At 45.0% G+C, this 20,783-nt stretch overlaps 1 protein-coding gene across 13 annotated transcripts in view; it reads right to left on the reverse strand.

Annotated features, from left to right (window-relative positions):
• LOC102116612 (solute carrier family 2, facilitated glucose transporter member 3) overlaps positions 1-20,783 on the reverse strand; it is a 57,265-nt gene that overhangs the window by 29,254 nt on the left and 7,228 nt on the right. For 3 of the 13 annotated variants that reach the window (XM_065523681.2, XM_065523679.2, XM_065523680.2), the window contains exon 3: positions 19,558-19,616. The exons of the other annotated variants lie outside the window; for them this stretch is intronic. The gene's annotated coding sequence lies outside the window, so the exon portion shown is untranslated. The remainder of the gene's footprint in view (positions 1-19,557; positions 19,617-20,783) is intronic. 13 annotated transcript variants of the gene reach the window in all.

Here is a 20,783-nt window from a genome sequence, read left to right on the forward strand (position 1 = left end):
AGGAAACAAAGAAAAAAGAAAGGTTTTCTCGCTAAAATTCAAAGCATAACTCATAGAAAGGCTTTGGTCTCCTCAGGAAGCACTCTCTCTCTCCTTTTAAATTATTACAAAATATCCTAAACACACAAAGCAAAATGTTAACATCTGATAGCTTCAATTGGTTATTTGATTTCCAAATCCAACAACGGATTAGACGAAAATAAGAAGAGACAGGTAGGAACACTGACACACTAATGACAATAAAAAAGAAAACAGGGCCGGGCATGGTGGCTCATGCCTGTAATCCCAGCACTTTGGGAGGCCGAGGTGGGCGGATCATGAGGTTAGGAGTTCGAGACCAGCCTGACCAACATGGTGAAACCTGTCTCTCCTAAAATTACAAATATTAGCCAAGCATGGTGGCGCGCGCCTGTAATCCCAGCTATTCAGGAGACTGAGGCAGGAGAATCGCTTGAACCTGGGAGGTGGAGGTTGCAGTGAGCCCAGATCGTGCCATTGCATTCCAGCCAGGGCAACAGAGAGACTCCATTTCAAAAAAAAAAAAAAGTTAGCCAGGCATGGCGGCATGCCTGTAGTCCCAGCTACTTGGGAGGCTGAGGCAGGAGAATCTCTTGAACCCAGGAGACGGAGGTTGCAGTGAGCCAAGATCTCACCACTGCACTGAAGCCTGGGTGACAGAGCAAGATGCTGTCTTAAAAAAAGAAAAAGAAAGAAAACAGATAAACTATAAAAGGCAAACATATTTCTGAAAGAATGGCAAATCTGAGGGATGATAGTCCTACATTTTGTGTATGATTATTCTGGTCACGTTAGTCCTTGGCATCCTACCTTATATGGCATATGACCAACCAGAATGATAACATGTCTGGAAATAGGTCATGAAGGACAGCTGGAGAAACTAGAATTGTTTGTTTAGCTCAGAAAATAGAAGATGTTGGGAGAGAATGTGATAACTATCTTCCAATATTTAATGTACTTAGAAAAGTGTGTACTTTTCAGGAACCCCAAATGGAAATGGGCATCAAATCTATATAACATTTACAGTTACCTTAGTGTAACAGCAAGAACTTTCTGATAACTAGAGCTATCCAAAATATAATGGGCTGTCTTGTAAGTTAGTTAACTTTTTAACTGATGGCTTTTCCCCTGACTTCCAGAGTCATATATCACTTGATCTTGGCCAAAAGGCTAAGAAGCGATTAGAGTCATATATCTATAGCCTGTCTTATTTGTACCTGGGTGGTCAAAAAGCCTCTCAAATTACGCATAGCCAAAGGAGAAGTCCTGTTTATCTTTCAAACCCCCAAATCTTTCCTTCTCTAGTCTTTTACATCTCAGTAAATATTTTATCACTATTCACCAAATTGCAAAAGCTAGGAGTTATTCAGGATTTTTCTCTTTCCCACATCTTCCATATCTAATCCACCAACAAAAACTGTTACTTTTATCTCCACAATACTCTTAGATTCCTTCCACTCATTCATGCCTGCTACACCATACTTGTCAAAACCATTATAGACTGTCCCTTGATGTATTGAAGTAGTCTCCTAATGAGTCTCACTGATTCCTCTCTCTTCTTCTGTTTTTTTTTTTGTTTGTTTTTTGTTTTTGTTTTTTTTTTTTTTTTTTTTTTTTTTTGAGATGGAGTCTCGCTCTGTCGCCCAGGCTGAAGTGCAGTGGCGCGATCTCGGCTCACTGCAAGCTCCGCCTCCTGGGTTCACGCCATTCTACTGCCTCAGCCTCCCGAGTAGCTAGGACTACAGGCGCCCACAACCGCGCCCGGCTAATTTTTTGTATTTTTAGTAGAGACGGGGTTTCACCGTGGTCTCGATCTCCTGACCTTGTGATCCGCCCGCCTCGGCCTCCCAAAGTGCTGGGATTACAGGTGTGAGCCACCGCGCCCGGCCGTTTTTTTGTTTTTTGAGATGGAGTTTCGCTCTTGTTGCCCAGGCTGGAGTGCAATGGCCCATGAGTGCAATGGCTCACAAGGGAGTGACATCTCTGCTTATGGCAACCTCCGCCTCCCAGGTTCAAGCGATTCTCCTGCCTCGGCCTCCCGAGTAGCTGGGATTACAGGCATGTACCACCACACTCAGCCAATTTTGTATTTTTAGTAAAGATGGGGTTTCTCCATGTTGGCCAGGCTGGTCTTGAACTTCCGACCTCAGGTGATCCGCCCACCTCAGCCTCCCAAATGTGCTGGGATTACAGGTGTGAGCCACTGCACCCGGCCACTAGTTAATGATCTTCAGCAATAACTTCCAAAGGAAACATGATTTTTGCTCAAAGGTTAAAGCACTCTTACCCACATTCCATTGCAACCACTCTACTGAAGCTTCACCTGCAAAAGACACTGCCCACTATAAATCTCAACATGGATATCTTGTAAGCACTTCAAACTCAGTATGTCCAAAACTGATCTTCCAAAAAAAGGCCTGGTGCGGTGGCTCATGCCTGTAATGCCAGCACTTTGGTTGGCCAGGGCAAGCAAATCACGAGGTCAGGAGTTCGAGACCAGCCTGACCAACATGGTGAAACCCTGTCTCTATTAAAAACACAAAAATTAGCTGGGCATAGTGGCACACGCCTGTAATCCCAGCTACGTGGGAGGCTGAGGCTGGAGAATTGCTTGAACCCAGGAGGCAGAGGTTGCAGTGAGCCGAGATCAAGCTACTGCATTCCAGCCTGGGCAACAGAGTAACACTCTGGCTCCGGAGGTGGGGGGAGGGTGGGGGAGGGGAGGGGAATTGTTATCTAACCTCTCATCTTGAACTTTCACTTCTTCCTATTTGCTAGTTCCAACTGCATTGATACTTTCTCAGTTCCTCAGGCACACCAAGCTCTTTTGTATCTCAGGGCCCTATATATATGTTCCCTCTGCCGAAAATGTTATTTTCTCCCATGGCTAGCATATTATTTTAGACCTCAACTTCAATGTCACTACTTAAAAAGACCTTCCCTAAACACTCACTCTCTTTCTTTCTTTCTTTCTCTTTCTTTCTTTCCTTCCTTCCTTCCTTCCTTCCTTCCTTCCTTCCTTCCTTCCTTCCTTCCTTCCTTCCTTCTTTCTTTTTCTTGAGATGAAGTGTCGCTCTGTCTCACTGGGGTGCAGTGGTGCGATCTCGGCTCACTGCACTGCAGCCTCCACCTCCCAGGTTCAAGCAATTCTCCTGTCTCAGCCTCCTGAATAGCTGGGACTACTGGTGTGTGCCACCACATCCGGCTAATTTTGTATTTTTAGTAGAGACGGGGTTTCACCATGTTGGCCAGGGTGGTCTCCAACTCTTGACCTCAGGTAATCCTCCCGCCTTGGACTCCCAAAGTGCTGGGATTGCAGGCGTGAGCCACCGTGCCTGACCTCCCTAACCAGTCTTTCTAAAGAAGCTCCCTCTCTGTCAATTTCTTTTTATTTTTTATATATATATATATACATATATATATATATATATATTTTTTTTTTTTTTTTTTTTTTTGAGACAGAGTCTTGCTTGGTCTCCCAGGCAGCAGTGCAATGACACAATCTCAGCCCACTGTAACCTCCACCTACTAGGTTCAAGCAATTCTCATGTCTCAGCCTTCTAAGTAACTATGATTGCGCCAGAACACCTGGCCCATTTTGGTATTTTTAGTAGAGACGAGGTTTCGCCATGTTGGCTTGGCTGGTCTCGAATGCCTGGCCTCAAGTGATCTGCCCACCTTGGCATCCCAAAGTGCTGGGATTACAGACATGAGCCACTGAACCTGACCCCTCTGTCAATTTCTATTTTAAGTTCTTTGTTCCTTCAATCCAGCCTGGTGCCTGTTATAGAGTAGCCTCTCAATAAGTGTAGAATGAATCAATGGTGTTGTCATACAATGAAATACTATGTAGCCGGCCGGGCGCGGTGGCTCAAGCCTGTAATCCCAGCACTTTGGGAGGCCGAGACGGGCGGATCACGAGGTCAGGAGATCGAGACCATCCTGGTTAACACGGTGAAACCCCGTCTCTACTAAAAAATACAAAAAACTAGCCGGCCGAGGTGGCGGACGCCTGTAGTCCCAGCTACTCGGGAGGCGGAGGCAGGAGAATGGCGTGAACCCGGGAGGCGGAGCTTGCAGTGAGCTGAGATCCGGCCACTGCACTCCAGCCTGGGTGACAGCGCGAGACTCCGTCTCAAAAAAAAAAAAAAAAAAAAAAAAAAAAGAAATACTATGTAGCCATTAAAAAGAATGATGTATCGCAATATATATTGATGTGAAAACATCTAGGTATATATTTATTATTATTATTATTATTTTTTGAGACGGAGTTTCACTCTTGTTGCCCAGGCTGGAGTGCAGTGGCACAATCTCAGCTCACTGCAACCTCTGCCTCCCAGGTTCAAGCGATTCTTCTGCTTCAGGCTCCCAAGTAGCTGGGATTACAGGCGCGCACCACCACACCTGGCTAATTTTTTGTATTTTTAGTAGACATGGGGTTTCATCATGTTGGCCAGGCTGGTCTCGAACTCCTAACCTCAGGTGATCCACCCACCTCAGCCTCCCAAAGTGCTGGGATTACAGGCACGAGCACCATGCCTGGCCTATTCATTGTGTGTGTGTGTGTGTGTGTGTGTGTATACATATACATATACATATACATATACATATACATATACGGTTTTTTTTGTTTTTTTTTTTGAGATGGAGTCTCGCTCTGTTGCCCAGGCTGGAGTGCAGTGATGCGATCTTGGCTCACTGAAAGTTCTGCCTCCCAGGTTCACACCATTCTCCTGTCTCAGCCTCCCGAGTAGCTGGGACTACATGTGCCCGCCACCACACCCGGCTAATTTTTTTGCATTTTTTTAGTAGAGACGGGGTTTCACCGTGTTAGCCAGGATGGTCTTGATCTCCTGACCTCGTGATCCATGCCCCTGGCCTCCCAAAGGGGCTGAGATTACAGGTGTGTGCCACTGCACCCGGCTTATTCATTGTATATTTTTAAAAAATAATGTTGGCTGGGCGCAGTGGTTGATGCCTGTAATCTCAGCACTTTCGGAGGCTGAGGCGGGCGGATCACAAGGTCAAGAGATTGAGATCATCTTGGCTAACAGTGAAACCTTGTCTCTACTAAAAATACAAAAAATTAGCCGGGTGTGGTGGCGGACTCTGTAGTCTCAGCTACTCGGGAGGCTGAGGCAGGAGAATGGCGTGAACCCAGGAAGCGGAGCTTGCAGTGAGCGGAAATCACACCACTGCACTCCAGTCTGGGCGACAGAGCAAGACTCAATCTCAAAAAAATAAAATAAAATAAAATAAAATAAATAATAATAATTGGCCGAGTGAGGTGTTTCACATCTGTAATCCCAGCACTTTGGGAGGCCAAGGTGGGCGGGTCACCTGAGGTCAAGAGTTCGAGACCAGCCTGGCCAACATGGTGAAACCCCATCTCTACTAAAAATACAAAAACTAGCCGGGTGTGGAGGCAGGTGCTTGTAATCTACTCAGGAAACTGAGGCAAGAGAATCGTTTGAACCCAGGAGGCGGAGGTTACAGTGAGCCAAGATCACGCCATTGCATTCCAGCCTGGATGACAAGAGCAAAACTCCATTTCCAAATAATAATAATAATAATGTTTATTATAAAAAAAATCAGGCCGGGCACGGTGGCTCACACCTGTAATCCCAGCACTTTAGTAGGCCGAGGCAGGTGGATCACGAGGTCAAGAGATAGAGACCATCCTGGCCAACATGGTGAAACCCTGTCTCTACTAAAAATACAAAAAATTAGCTGGGTGTGGTTGTGTGAGCTTGTAGTCCCAGCTACTTGGGTGGCTGAGGCAGTAAAATGGCTTGAACCTGAGAGGCAGAGGTTGCAGTGAGCCGAGATCGCACAACTGCACTCCAGTCTGACGACAGAGTGAGACTCCGTCTAAAAAAAAAAAAAAAATTAGAATGACACAAATGGGAAAAATATATAAAATTAAAGATATTCTCAGCATGCCTATTCAATATCAAGTTTAATTGTGACTAACAAGTTTGAGAACAGGCTGGGCACAGTAGCTCACGCCTGTAATCCCAGTACTTTGGAAGAGGCAGGAGGATCACTTGATGCCAGGAGTTAGAGAACAGCCCGGGCAGTAAGCAAAATTTCATCTCAGGTGTCGTGATGCGTGCCTGTAGTCTCAGCTACTAGGGAGGCTGAGATGGGAGGATGGCTTGAGCCTAGGAATTTGAGGTTTTAGTAAGCTATGATTGCAGCACTGCACTCGAGCCTAGGCAACAGAGAAAGATCTTATCTCAAAACAAAACAAAAACAGAAAAAACTTTTGAGTATGTGTATACACATGTATTAGCACACATATTATGTAATGTACCTATATATAGATGAATATAGACACATATTCTCTTCTTGTATACATGTATAATTTTTTTTTTTTTTTTTGGAGACGGAGTCTTGCTCTGTTGCCCAGACTGGAATGCAGTGGTGTGATCTCAGCTCACTCCAGCACTGCAACCTCTGCCTCCCCAGTTCAAGCAATTCTCCTGCCTCAGCCTCCCGAGTACCTGGGACTACAGGCGCGTGCCACCATGCCCGGCTAATTTTTTGTATTTTTAGTACAGACGGGGTTTCACCAGGTTAGCCAGGATGGTCTCGATCTCTTGACCTCGTGATCCGCCCACCTTGGCTTCCCAAAGTGCTTGGGATTACAAGTTTGAGCCACAGCGCCCAGCCCTACGTGTGTAATTTTACAAAAATGACATTATATAAATATATATATCATTTCAACATTTTTACATTTTTCTCACCCAATAATATATTATGGACATTATTTACATCAGTACATTCAGATATGCTGCACAATGGTATGTGATATGGTAGGGAACACTATAATTTACCATCCATTTAGGTTGCTTTGCTATTACAAATAATGCTGCAATAAACATATTTGTGCATTTATCCTTGTGAATTTCTTTTATTTATTTATTTGTTTATGTATTTTGAGATGGAGTCTCACTCTGTCGCCCAGGCTGAAGTCCAGTGGTGCAATCTCGGCTCACTGCAACCTTCGCCTCCCAGGTTCAAGTGATTCTCCTGCCTCAGCCTCCAGTGTAGCTGGGATTACAGGTGTGCGTCCTCACACTCCGCTAATCGTTCTACTTTTAGTAGACATAGGGTCTCACCGTATTTTCCAGGGTAGTCTCAAACCTTTAGGCTCAAGTGATCCTCCCGTCTCACCCTCCCAAAATGCTGACATCACAAGTATGAGCCGCTGCGCCTAGCCTCCATATCCTTGTGAGTTTCTGAGGTCATTTTGTAGAAAAAACTTGTAGATATGGAATTGCTAGTTCAAAGGTAGGTGTATTTTAAATTTCAGAAAGAATTGCTAGATTGCCCTCTCTTAACGAAGGCAATTTTTATTCCTGCTATTATAATTATATAGAGTGCTTTTTTTGTTATAGCCCTGCCAAAACTGATATTAATCTTTTTTTAATTGTGCAAGCTCATAGGTGATATAGAATATTACTTCTATGTTGATTATCAGCAAAGTATATTCACACATGTTCATGTTTTTGCTGTGATTGTTAACATTTGCGTGGTTTGCTTCCTCATACAAGATACTCACCATTACTTCAAAAAAAGGCAGTGGCAAAAAGTATGTTTAGAATGGTCTAACTTTTTTTCTTCTTTTTCTTTTTTCTTTTTTTTTTGAGACAAGGTCTCAGTCTGTCACCCTGGCTGGAATGCAATGGCACAATCTCGGCTCACTGCAACCTCCACCTCCCAGGTTCAAGCGATTCTCCTGCCTCAGCCTCCCGAATAACTGGGATTATAGGCTCCCACCATCATGCCCGGCTAATTATGTATTTTTTTGTAGAGACAGGGTTTCACCTTGCTGCTCAGACTGATCTCAAACTCCTGAACTCAAGTGATAGACACGCCTTGGCCTCTCTAAGTGCTAGGGTTCCAGGTGTGAGCCGCTGTGCCTGGCCCTAAATTTTTTTTTTTTTTTGAGACAAAGTATCTTGCTCTGTCACCTAGGCTGGAGTGTAAGGGCACGATCTCAGCTCACTGCAACCTCTGCCTCCCGGGTTCAAGCAATTCTCGTGCCTCAGCCTCCCAAGTAGCTGGGACTACAGGCGCCCACCACCATGCTCGGCTGATTTTTTTTCTTTTTGTAAAGAGGTGGTTTCGCCATGTTGGTCAGGCTGGTCTCAAACTCCTGGCCTCAGTTGATCTGCCCACCTTGACCTCCCAAAATGCTGGGATTACAGGATTTCATTTCTTCGTTTCATTTCACTTATTTCATTTCATTTCTTTCAGATGGAGTCTTGCTCTGTTGTCCAGGCTGGAGTGCAGTGGCGTGATCTCAGCTCAATGCAACCTCCGCTTCCCGTGTTCAAGCAATTATCTGCCTCAGTCTCCCGAGTAGCTGGGATTACAGGTGCTCACCACCACGACCGGCTTATTTTTGTATTTTTAGTAGAAATGGGGTTTCACCACATTGACCAGGCTGGTCTTGAATTCCTGACCTTGTGATCCACCCGCCTCGGCCTCCCAAAGTGCTAAGATTACAGGCATGAACCACCGCATCCAGCCAAGCATCTCCCTTTATATATAGCTTGGGAAATCAATGAGCATCATCCGCCCAGTAAGACGTCTTCATCACTTCCCAGAGTAACCCCTTGATTCCCACTCTGGACATAAGGCATTTCATCTTTACATCCTCTTGAGACAGTTATGTCAATTTCAATTTCTTTTCGGGGGGCAGATAAAACAAAAGCATGCTTCCTCCATTTGTTTTCATTTTTTATTTCTTGGAGATGGGGTCTCCCTATGTTGCCCATAGTCTGGTCTCGAACTCCTGAGCTCAAGCCATCTTCCTGCCTCAGACTCCAAGAGTGCTGGGATTACAAGCATGAGCCACTGTGCCCAACTCTCTGTTTTTTGATGACCACCCCCTTGCTCCCCAAATGGCTGTATCAGCAAGTTGGGAGGTTTTTTTTTTATTATTTTTTTATTTTATTTTTTTTTTTTGAGACGGAGTCTCACGCTGTTGCCCAGGCTGGAGTGCAGTGGCGCGATCTCGGCTCACTGCAAGCTCCGCCTCCCGGGTTCCCGCCATTCTCCTGCCTCAGCCTCCTGAGTAGCTGGGACTACAGGCGCCCGCCACCGCGCCCGGCTAATTTTTTGTATTTTTAGTAGAGACGGGGTTTCACTGTGGTCTCGATCTCCTGACCTTGTGATCCGCCCGTCTCGGCCTCCCAAAGTGCTGGGATTACAGGCTTGAGCCACCGCGCCCGGCCTAAGTTGGGAGTTTAAGAAGAAATTTAAATAGGCTATTACTACCCCTGCAGCCGCCTATTCTCCTCAACCAGTGTGACGCCCCCCTTATCCTAAACGTGTCTCACTCTGATGTCCAGGCTGGAGTGCAGTAGCACGATTTCAGCTCACTGCAATCTCCACCTCCCAGGTGTAGACACTAAGTCTGGCATCAATATGATAATCTCCCATGAGCGGGGGACCACAAGGTTACCTAAGGAGAAGTGAACTAGCTTCTCCACAGAGCATGGCCCATATAAGTCCCGTGCTGATCCATAGTGGGATGGCGCCTGTGAATAGCCAGTTATTGCACTCCCACCAGAACAATATAGCAAGACCCTGTCTCAAAAAATAATGTGTGTGGTTTGCTTATTTTTCTTTTCTACTTTTCATTACTTTCTTCTACTTTGCAAAAGAAAAGCTATCTCTAACCCACGTTAAACTTTTACTGTGGTGCAAGATGCACAATTTAAGAACGCGTAGCCACTGTGGAAGAGCACTATTGACAGCATCGATGGAAATTATTAAATGGAGCAGCACCCTACGTTAGCCAAGTGTGATTGTCTGTGGACGAATGACATCAGCATCTTTAGGGAGTCTGTTAGACACATAAATTCTCAGCCCCACCCCGGGCCTGCTGAGTCAGAATTTCAGCAGTGGGAACAGGAAATCGGTATTGACAAGCCTTTGCAGTGGGTATTAATGAGGGCTAAATTTTTTTTTTTTTTTTTGAGATGGAGTGTCGCCCTGTCACTCAGGCTGGAATGCAAAATTTTAGAAGGATCAGATGGTAAACAAACCCTAAGTTCCAGAGTATATCTGTCTTAGAATTAAGAAGATGGTTGGGCCAGGCATGGTGGCTCATGCCTGTAATCCCAGCACTTTGGGAGGCCAAGGCAGGTGGATCATGAGGTCAAGAGATCAAGACCATCCTGGCCAACATGGTGAAACCCCATCTCTACGAAAAATACAAAAATTAGCTGGGTGTGGTAGCACATGCCTGTAGTCCCAGCTACCTGGGAGGCTGAGGCAGGAAAATCACTTGAACCCAGGAGGTGGAGGTTGCAGTGAGCCGAAATCTCACTACTATACTCCAGCCTGGGCAATAGAGCAAGATTCTGTCTCAAAAAACAAAAACAAAAACAAAAAAACCATAAACAAAAACCATTCGTAAAACACATATAGGCCAGACACAGTGACTCATGCCTATAATCCTAGCACTTTGGGAGGCCGAGGTGGGTGGATGACTTGAGGTCAGGAGTTTGACACCAGCCTGGCCAACATGGTGAAACCCCATCTCAACTAAAAATACAAAATTACCCGAATGTGGTGATGCACACCTGTAATCCCAGCTACTTGGGAGGCTGAGGCAGGAGAATCACTTGAACCTGGGAGGTGGAGGTTGTAGTGAGCTGAGATCGCACCATTGCACTCTAGCCTGGGTGACAAGAATGAAACTCCATCTCAAAACAAAACAAAACAAACACATATATTCTTTTCTAAAAGTTAAATAGTTCTCTTAATCTTACCTTTAGCTTCAGAGGATAGAATAGTACCCTGTATCTGTGATCCCTTTTATTTATTTTTGACAGAGAGTCTCCCTATGTTGCCCAGGCTGGTCTTGAACTCCTGGGCTCAAGCAATTCTCCTGCCTCAGCTTCCCAAGTAGCTGGGATTACAGGCAGGCACTGCTGGACCTGGCCCATATAGTCCTTTTTAAAGCAAAATTCCAGGCCAGGCGTGGTGGCTCATGCCTGTAATCCCAACAATTTGGGAGGCCAAGGCAGGAGGATCACTTGAGGCCAGGAGGTTGAGATCAGCCTGGCCAATATGGTGATACCCTGTCTTTACTAAAAACAAACAAACAAAAATAAATTAAAATTAGCCTGGTGTGGTGGCTTACACCTTTAATCCCACCTACTTGGGAGACTGAGGCATGAGAATTGTTTGACCCCAGGAAGTGGAGGCTAGAATGAGCTGAGATCATGCCACTGCACTCCAGCCTGGGTGACAGAGCAAAACTCTTTTCCAAAAAAAAAAAAAAAAAAAAAGTGAAATTTCTTCATTTCCTTAAATAATTCCCTATTGAACCTATACCAGTAAGGCATTTGCCCCATTTCTCTATTTGAACCATTCCTGTCAGTCATCAACAAACACCATCTTATGAAATCCAATGGTCCATTCTCAAGCCTTCTTACTCAACCACTCAGCATCTGACAAAACCAATCATTCTCTCCTTGTTCAAATAAATGGGTGGTACTTTATTACTGAGTTGCAATAGGACTTTACATATTCTAGATACAAGCCCCTTATCATACACATGATTTGCTATAATTGTCTCCCATTCTGTGGGTTGTCTTTTCACTTTCTTGGGTATCCTTTGAAACACAAAAATTTTAATTTTCTTTTCTTTTTTTTAATTATACTTTAAGTTCTAGGGTACATGTGCACAACATGCAGGTTTGTTACATATGTATACATGTGCCATGTTGGTGTGCTGCACCCGTTAACTCGTCATTTACATTAGGTATATCTCCTAATGCTATCCCTCCCCACTCCCCCGCTTGTTTTTTTTTTTTTTTTTTTTTTTTTTTTTGAGACGGAGTTTTGCTTCTGTTGCCAAGGCTGGAGTGCAATGGCACAATCTCAGCTCACCACAACCTCTGGCTCCTGGGTTCAAGCGATTCTCCTGCCTCAGCCTCCCAAGTAGCTGGGATTCCAGGCGCGCACCACCACGCCTGGCTAATTTTTTGTATTTTTATAGAGATGGGGTTTCTCCATGTTGGTCAGGCTGATTTCGAATTCCCAACCTCAGGCGATCCGCCTGCCTCAGCCTCCCAAAGTGCTGGGATTACAGGTGTAAGCCACCCTGCCCAGCCCAAAATTTTAAATTTTGAATATATCCAATATATCCAGTTTTTCATTTGGTCATGCTTTGGTTGTCATAGCTGAGAAATCATTAGCCAATCCAAGATCACAAAGATTAACATTTATGTTTTCTTCTAAGAGTTTTATGGTTGTAGCACTTTTCATCCATTTTGAGGTAATTTTTATATATCGTGTGAGGTAAAGGTCCAATTGCATTCTTTGGCATACGGTTATCCTCTTGTCCCTTTACCATTTGTTGAAAAGACTATTCTTTACCCCATTGAATAATCTTGGTGCCCTTGTCAAAAATCAGTTGAACAGGCTGGGCGTGATGGCTGGTGCCTATAATCCCAGCACTTTGAAAGGCCGAGGAGGGCGGATCACCTGAGGTCAGGAGTTCGAGATCAGCCTGACCAACATGGTGAAACCCTGTCTCTACTAAAAATACAAAAAGTTAGCCAGGCGTTGTGGCGCACACCTGTAATCCCAGCTACTCAGGAGGCTGAGGCAGGAGAATCACTTGAACCCAGGAGGCAGCGGTGGCGATAAGCCAAGATCGTGCCACTGCACTCAAGCCTAGGTGACAGAGAAAGACTCCGCTGTCTCAAAAAAAAAGAAAGAAAGAAAGAAAAAAATTTTGGAAAGGAGTGATAGTCAATGTGAGGTGCAAAATATACAGGTTTTGCAAGGAGCCCGTTTATTATAAATGACCAGGGCTAGGGTATTAACCATGGGAATAAATGACTGGGGTGGACTGGAAAATGAGATGATTGGAAATGAGTGGACAAGAAACTGAGGGCCAGCCATCTCCATGCATCATGGAATAGCCCGGACTGATGACAGTAGGAGTGGTGTAAACCAAGAAAATCAATCAGACTTCTAAATTTTCAGGGAATGTGGGGAAAGTGACCCAGGAGATCAGCAGATTATTACAACATCCTGATGCCATGCACTTAAAAGGAGCTGAGTTTTTAGGGGGTCAGCAACAGTTTGAAGTAGGCAAAGAGCAGCATCATAAGAGTTACAAGCGAAATGCTGAACCTACCCTATAGTACTTTCAGAGAAGTGAGATCCTCTAACTTGAAAGTTCAGGAAGGCGATTATGGGAAACGTGGCATTTATATGGACCATGAAAGATGAAAAGAATTTTGAGAGAAATAGACTAGGAAAGATAATTACAGGCAGAGAGATGCTATTACCAACCAAAGAGCTGACACTGCTCCGCGCACGCCTAGTGGTTTTGCAAATCCGCCTCCAGAGCCCATTGCTGTGGTGCTAATAGCATCCTTGGTATTACCAGAGCTGGTTAGCAGTTGGCCACCAGGTGGCAGTGTATATCTTTGCGCCATCCCTCCCAGTACCGCCCCTGGAGAAAAACTGGAAGTGAGAATTAGCATAAGTACAGCTGAGGTGGCTTGTGGATGGTGTTATTTAGTTAGGCCTGAAGAAGCAAGGCCCTCGGAGAAGAGGATAAATTTGGGAACATTTAGGGAAAAGATCATGGAGAAGATAAAAGGAAAGGAAATTGCCTCAGGGCGAGAGTATAATGAGGTCTAAAAGGTAGTAGAGGGCTCTTGGAGGGAGAGCCATGTCCTCCTGGCCATTCCTTGAGGAACTAGTTGGTCAGGATAGCCACACTGCCCTAGGCTTTACAAAACTCCGGAAATACACTCTTGGATCCAGAGGTGACAATTCACTGAATGAGGATTACCCCAACCAGCCACAGCGTGAAATCCTTGGAGAAGGTGTGTGCTGACTTGATCAGAGGCACAAAGGGAAAGAATCCCAGCTTGAAGGACCAGTTGGAATGCCAAGACTCCATAAATCACTGCAAGAAAAACGCCTTGCGGTGAGGGTTCTAGGATTTGGGATCATTTCCAGATGAGAACCCACAAATGACTCACTGCCTTACACAGGCCTTCTGAGGTTGTTAAACAGATTGCTTCCATCAGTATTGAGTCAGGAATTGAGGCTGCTCACCACCTCACTTACTTGTTAACTCTTTTTTTTTCTGAGACGGAGTTTCACTCTTGTTGCTCAGGCTGGAGTGCAACGGCGCGTTCTCGGCTCACTGCAACCTCCGCTTAAACCTCCTGGGTTTAAGCAATTCTGCCTCAGCATCCCGAGTAGCCGGGATTACAGACATGCACCACCATGCCCCGCTAATTTTTTACTTTTAGTAGAGACGGGGTTTCTCCATGTGTCCCACCCCCCGTCGATGGGTACCCCAGCCGCCGTGGGGTCGGGTGGGGGCGGCTGCTGGGGGACCCATGGTCCCCAGCATGGTCTCAATCTCCTGACCTTGTGATCTGCAAGCCTCAGCCTCACAAAGTGCTGGGATTACAGGCGTGAACCACCGCGCTTGGCCACCACGTTGTTTTGATTACAGCTTACTGTTGAATTCTGAGAGTGCTTTACATTCTCTAGAAACAAGTCTTTTGGGATGTGTGGTTTACAAATATCTTCTCTGAATGTAGCCCGTCTTTTCACCATATACATGGGATCTTTTGCAGAGCAAAAGCTTTTCATTTTGATAAGCCCAAATTTATCAATTTTTCCCCTTGTGGCTTGAGCTTTTACTATTTTTTGTTGTTGTTGTTGTTTTCTTGAGATGGAGTCTCCCTCTGTCACCCAGGCTGAGTGCAGTGGTGCAATCTCAGCTCACTGCAACCTCTGCCTCCCGGATTCAAGCCATTCTCCTGCCTCAGCCTTCCAAGTAGCTGGGACTACAGGCACGTACCACCAGGCCCGGCTAATTTTTTGTATTTTTAGTAGAGATGGGGTTTCACCATGTTAGCCAGGATGGTCTAGATCTCCTGACGTCATGATACAATGGCCTCAGCCTCCCAAAGTGTTGGGATTACAGGTGTGAGTCACGGCGCCCGGCTGAGCTTTTACTGTTAAGTCTCTTTTACTATAACATAGACATGCTCACTTGTTTATGTAATGAACCTGGCTGCTTAAATGCTATGACATTTGAACTGATAACTGGTGACTGAGCCGCTATGTCCCACAAAGCCTCTATCTGTACAAAAAGAGTCAGCTGACCCAGGCTCTACTCGGATAAGCCTTCAAACTCTAGGGTATTTTCATATGCTGTTTCCTCTACCTGAAACACTCTTTCTCCAGATCTCCTCATGGCCGGCTCTTTATGTATTCTGGTTTCTGCTTAAATTTACCGTACAGAGGCCCTCCTGACCACACCACAGGCATATCTCACTGTATTGCACTTCGCTTCATTGCATTTTGCCCCTATTGTGCTTTTTTACAAATTGAAGGTTTGCGGCAATCCTGTGTTAAGCAAGTCTATTGGCCTCAGTTTTCCAACAGCATGAGCTCACTTTGAGTCTCTGTGCCACATTCTGGTAATTCTTGCAATATTTCAAACATTTCCTTATTATTATATCCCTTATGGTGATCTGTGATCAGTGATCTTTGATATTACTATTGTCTTTGTTTTGGCATGAACCACAGCCACACAAGACAATGAATGTGGGCCGGGCGCGGTGGCTCCCACCTGTAATCCCAGCACTTTGGGAGGCCGAATCGGGGGGATCAGGAGGTCAGGAGATCGAGACCATCCTGGCTAACACGGTGAAACCCTATCTCTATTAAAAATACAAAATATTAGCTGGGCTTGGTGGCACATGCCTGTAGTCCCAGCTACTCGTGAGGCTGAGGCAGGAGAATCTCTTGAACCTGGGAGGCGGAGGTTACAGTGAGCTGAGATTGTGCCACTGCACTCCAACCTGGAAAGCAGAATGAGACTCTGTCTCAAAAATAATAAAAATAAAAATAAAAATAAAAATACAATAAATCTAATCAATAAATACTGTATGCATTCTGACTGCTCCGCTAACTGGACATTCCCCGTTTCTCTCTCCTTCTCTCTCTTCTCAGGCCTCCCTATTTCCAGAGACAATAATATTGAAAATTAGGCCAATTAAAAACCCTAAATGGCATATAATTATTGAAGTGAAAGAGTCAAACATATCTCACTTTAAATCAAAAGCTAGAAACGAGTAAGCTTAGTGATAAAGGCATGTCAAAAGCCAAGATAAGCCAAAAGCAAGGCCTGTTGCACCAAACAGGTAGCCAAGCTATAAACACAAAGGAAAAGTTCTTGAGGAAAATTAAAAGTGCTACTCCAGTGAACACACAAATGATAAGAAAGTGAAACAGGGGCCAGGCATGGTGGCTCACACCTGTAATCCCAACACTTTGGGAGGCCTTGGTGGGTGGATCATGTGAGGTCAGGAGTCTGAGACCAGCCTGGCCAACATGGCGAAATCCCATCTCTACCAAAAATACAAAAATTAGCCAGGCATGGTGGCGTGTGCCTGTACCCACTTAATCCCAGCTACCCAGAAGGCTGAGGCAGGAGACTCGCTGGAACCCAGTGGGCAGAGGCTGCAGTGAGCCGAGATTGCGCCACTGCCTCCAGCCTTGGCAACAGACCAAGACTCTGTCTCAAAAAAAAAAAAAAAGAATAAAAGAAAGAAAAGAAAGTGAAACAGATGTTTGCTGATATAGAGAAAGTTTTCGTGGTCTAAATATAAATAGACCACTAAACATTTTCTTAAGCCAACGCCTAATCCAGAGCAAGGTCCTAACTTTCTTTAATTTTTTTTTTCTTTGAGACGGAGTCTTGCTCTGTCGCCTAGGCTAGAGTGAGTGCAGTCGCGTGATCTTGGCTCACTGCAACCTCCGCCTCCCAGGTTCAAGCTATTCTCCTGCCTCTACCTCCCAAGTAGCTGGAACTACAGGCACCCACCACCACGCCCAGCTAATTTTTGTATTTTTTAGTAGAGACAGGGTTTCACCATGTTGGCCAAGCTGATCTAGAACTCCTGGCCTCAGGTGATCCACCCGCCTCAGCCTCCCAAAATGCTGGGATTATAGGCATAAGCCACTGGGCCCAGCCAAATTTCTTTCATTTTATGAAGGCTGAGAGAGGTAAGGAAGCTGTAGAAGAAAAGTTAGAAGGTAGCAAAAGTTGGTTCATGAGGTTTAAGGAAAAAAGCTGTCCCTATAACCTAAAAGTACCAGGTAGGTGATGCAGCAAATGCTGATATAGAAGCTACAACAAGTTATCCAGATCTAGCTAAGATAATTGATAAAAGTGGCAACACTATACAACAGATTTTCAGTGTAGATGAAACAGCCTTATATTGGAAGAAGATGCCATCTAGGACTTTCGTGGGGTTTTTTTGTTTGTTTTTTTGTTATTTTTTTTTTGTGAGACAGAGTTTTACTCTTGTTGCCCAGGCTGGAGTGCAACGGCTCAATCTCGGCTCACTACAACCTCTGCCTACTGGGTTCAAGCAATTCTCCTGCCTCAGCCTCCTGAGTAGCTGGGACTACAGGCGCACAACACCAAGTCAGGCTAATTTCTGGATTTTTAGTAGAGACGGGGTTTGACGATGTTGGCCAGGCTGGTCTCAAACTCCTGACCTCATGATCTGCACACCTCGGCCTCCCAAAGTGCTGGGATTATAAGCGTGAGCCACCGTGCCTGGTCTATGCCATCTAGGACTTTTATGGCCAGAAAGGAGAAGTCAATGCCTGGTTTCAAAGCTTCAAAAGACAGGCTGACTCTCTTTTCAGGGGCATTAGTTTCATTGTGTAAATCTGCTGTGCTTATACCATATAAACGGAAGAACTTAGCCTGGATGACAGCATATCTCTTTATAGCATGGTTTACTGAATTTTTTTTTTTTTAATTTTTAACTTTTTGGCTGGGCATGGAGGCGTATATCTGTAATCCTAGCACTTTGTGAGGCTGAGGCGGGAGGACTGCTTGAGCCCAGGAGTTCAATACCAGCCTGGGCAATGGAACAAGACCCCATCTCTTAAAAAAATTAATTTTTGACTGGGCGTGATGGCTCACACCTGTAATGCCAGCACTTTGGGAGGCAGAGGCGGGGGGATCAACTGAGGTCAGGAGTTGGATACCAGCCTGCCCAACATGGCAAAACCCAGTCTTTACTAAAAATACAAAAAAATTACCCAGGCATGGTGGTGGGTGCCTGTAATCCCAGCTACTCAGGAAACTGAGGCAGAAGAATCGTTTGAACCCTGGAGGCGGTGGTTGCAGTGAGCCAAGATCAAGCCACTGCACTCCAGCCTGGGTGACAAGAGTGAAACTCCGTCTCTCTCAAAAAAAAAAAAAAAAAAAAAATTGCTATGGGTATATACTAGGTGTATATATTTATGGGACACAAGAAATGTTTTGATACCAGTACACAATGTGTAATAATCACATCAGGGTAAATGGGGTATCTATCACATCAAGCATTTATGATTTCTTTGTGTTACAAACTTTCAAATTATACTTTTTACGTTTCTTTTTTTTTTGAGACAGACTTTCCCTCTTGTTACCCAGGCTGGAGTGTAATGGTGCGACCTAGGCTCACTGCAACCTCTGCCTCCTGGCTTCAAGTGATTCTCCTGCCTCAGCCTCCCAAGTAGCTGGGATTACAGGGATGCGCCACCATGCCTGGCTAATTTTGTATTTTTAGTAGAGACAGGGTTTCTCCATGTTGGTCAGGCTGGTCTCGAACTCCTGACCTCAGGTGACCCACCCGCCTTGGCCTCCCAAAGTACTGGGATTACAGGGTGAGCCACTGCACCCAGCCTATATATATATGTATTTTGAGACAAAGTCTCACTCTGTCGCCCAGGCTGTAGTGCAGTGATGCAATCTTGGCTCACTGCAACCTCCACCTCCCAGGTTCAAGCAATTCTCATGCCTCAGCATTCCTACTAGCTGGGACTACAGGCGTCACCACCAAGCCAGGCTAATTTTGGTATTTTTAGTAGAGATGGAGTTTTGCCGTGTTGGCCAGGCTTAACTGTATCTTTGTACCCATGAGCCATCCCTACTCCTCCCACCTCCATTACTCATCTCAGCCTCTAGTAATCATTATAGGCTGGGTGTGGTGGCTCACACCTGTAATCCTAGCACTTTGGGAGGCCAAGGTGGGTGGATCACCTGAGGTCAGGAGTTCAAAATCAACCTGACCAACATGGTGAAACTCTGTCTCTACTAAAGCTACTAGGGAGGCTGAGTCAGGAGAATTGCTTGAACACGGGAGGCGGAAGTTGCAGTGAGCCGAGATGGCGCCATTGTACTCCAGTCTGAGTGACACAGTGGGACCTTCTCAAACAAACAAACAAAACAAAACAAAAAATCATTATATACCCTTATCTCCATAAGTTCAATTGTTTTAATGTTTAGCTCCCACAAATGCATAAGAACACGTAAAGTTTGTCTTTTTGTGCCTGGCTTATTTCACTTAACATCATGGCCTCTAGTTTCATCCACGTTGTTGCCAATGACAGGATCTCAGTGTTTTTTGCGGTTGAATAGTACTCCATTGTGTACATGTACCACATTTTCCTTACCCATTCAACTGCTGATGGACACTTAGGTTGATTCCAAATCTTGACTGTTGTGAATAGTGCTGCAATAAAAATGGGAGTCCTCATATCTCTTCAATATACTGATTTTCCTTCTTTTGGGTACATACCTAGAAGTGGGATTGCTGGATCATATGATAGTTGTAGTGGCTGTATTAATATCTACATTCCCACCAAGAGTATAGGAGGGTTCCCCCTTCTTCACATCCTTGCCACCATTTGTTATTACCTCTTTTTTGGATAAAAGCCATTTTAACTGCAGTGAGATGGTATCTCATTATAGTTTTGATTTGTATATCTCTGATGATCAGTGATGTGGAACACCCTTTCATATAACTGTCTGTCATTTGTATGTCTTCTCTGAGAAATGTCTATTTAGATCTTTCGCCATTTTTAAGTGGGAATTTACTGATTTTTTTATTCTTTTTTTTTGAGAAAGAGTCTCACTCTGTGGACCAGGCTGAAGTGCAGTGGTGCGATCTCGGCTCACTGCAACCTCAGCCTCCTGGGTTCAAATGATTCTCCTACCTCAGCCTCCTGAGTAGCTGGGACTACAGGCACGTGCCACTACACTCAGCCTAATTTTTGTATTTTTCAGCAGAGAGGAGGTTTCACCATATTGTCCAGGCTGGTCTTGAACTCCTGACCTTGTGATCCGCCCACCTCGGCTGCCCAAAGTGCTGGCATTACAGGCACGAGTCATCGCACCCGGCCCGTTGTTGTTGTTGTTGTTTTTTGAGACGACTCTCGCTCTGTCACCCAGGCTGGAGTGCAACGGCAGGATCTCGGCTCACTGCAACCTCCACCTCCCAGGCTCAAGAGATTCTCCTGCCTCAGCCTGCTGAGTAGCTAGGATTACAGATGCCCGCCACCATACCCAGCTAATTTTTTTGTATTTTTAGTAGAGACAGACTTTCACCATGTTGGTCAGGCTGGTCTTGAACCCCTGACCTCAGGTGATCCACTGGCCTCAGCCTCCCAAAGTGCTGGGATTACAGATGTGAGTCACTACACCCAGCCCTATGAAATATTTTTTAAGACTAATGTTGAGACTTACAGATCAGAGAAAAAGTTTCTTTTCAAAATATTACTGTTTATTGGCAACACCCATACTCACCCACGAGCTTTGATGGAGACATACAAGACTGATGTTTTGTTTTCGTACCTGTTAACACTGCATCCATGCGGCAGCCCACAGATCAAGGAGTAAT

This window comes from Macaca fascicularis, chromosome 11 (genome assembly GCF_037993035.2).
Source record: "Macaca fascicularis isolate 582-1 chromosome 11, T2T-MFA8v1.1".
NCBI classification, from domain to species: Eukaryota; Metazoa; Chordata; class Mammalia; order Primates; family Cercopithecidae; genus Macaca; species Macaca fascicularis.